The sequence below is a fragment of the Charadrius vociferus genome, unplaced genomic scaffold (assembly GCF_000708025.1).
Source record: "Charadrius vociferus isolate BGI_N301 unplaced genomic scaffold, ASM70802v2 scaffold975, whole genome shotgun sequence".
NCBI classification, from domain to species: Eukaryota; Metazoa; Chordata; class Aves; order Charadriiformes; family Charadriidae; genus Charadrius; species Charadrius vociferus.
In genome coordinates this window covers 29272-29593 of record NW_009648454.1, presented here as the reverse complement: position 1 = coordinate 29593, position 322 = coordinate 29272, and positions in this window count along the sequence as shown.

Sequence of the window (322 nt, the reverse complement as noted above, 5' to 3'; positions counted from 1 at the left end):
ATCCCCCGGCGGGACTACGACGGCTTCCTGCAGGCGGTGGGGAAGCAGCGGCTGGACCTGGACATCACTTGGGAGTAGCCAGCGTTGGCTGTATAGGGCTTTTTAATAAAGGAGTTACATTGCAGCTGGTGGCACAGTCTATGCCCTGACACGGTGGCCATCCCGGCACGGCTGTGCCGCATGGCCGCTCTCCCTTTTGGGAAGGGGCTGCAGCGGCTGGTGCATGTGGGGTGACCCCCCCCTCTGCTGCACTTCGGGGTGCTGGCGCTGCTGGGGTTGGCACAGCTCCCCATGCCCCGGCACTGGCTGCCCCCCAGCCCTA